The 585-nt window shown below is 60.3% G+C and overlaps 1 protein-coding gene across 1 annotated transcript in view; it reads left to right on the forward strand.

Moving 5' to 3' along the window:
- The window catches only part of MACROD2 (MACRO domain containing 2), a 1,283,682-nt gene that overhangs the window by 1,194,773 nt on the left and 88,324 nt on the right, over positions 1–585 (forward strand). The gene's annotated exons all lie outside the window — the stretch shown is intronic.

Below are 585 nucleotides of genomic sequence, written 5' to 3' on the forward strand. Positions count from 1 at the left end.
CTCCAGAGAGTTCTCAAACATCTAACAGGGGACACTTTCTAGCTTTGCAAGAGTCCACAGTCATTGGAAACCTTTTAGCCATCGTCAAGTATATCATACTAGAGGCCTGGTGCATGAAATATGTGCATGGCTGCGGTCCCTAGGCATGGCCGGCGATCAAAATGTGAGCATCTGGAATGGAAGGGCAGGTCCCAGCTGACCTCTGGGTCCTGGGCGGCACCTGGACCCCGAGTCCTCTGTGCACCCCCATTGGCCTGAGACATCAGGCCCTCGCCTGGCTCCATGCACGAAATATGTGCATGGCTGCGGTCCCTAGGCCTGGCCGGCGATCGAAATGTGAGCATCTGGAATGGAAGGGCAGGTCCCAGCTGACCTCTGGGTCCTGGGCGGCACCTGGACCCCGAGTCCTCTGTGCACCCCCATTGGCCTGAGACATCAGGCCCTCGCCTGGCTCCTTCAGCACCTTGGGCAGCACCTGGACCCCCAGCCCTCTGTGCACCCCCTTTGGCCTGAGACATCAGGCCCTCGCCTGGCTCCTTCAGCACCTGGGAGCCAGGTGACGGCACTGCTCCCTGCCACCACCAC

This window comes from Myotis davidii, unplaced genomic scaffold (assembly GCF_000327345.1).
Source record: "Myotis davidii unplaced genomic scaffold, ASM32734v1 scaffold32, whole genome shotgun sequence".
In the NCBI taxonomy this organism is placed as follows: Eukaryota; Metazoa; Chordata; class Mammalia; order Chiroptera; family Vespertilionidae; genus Myotis; species Myotis davidii.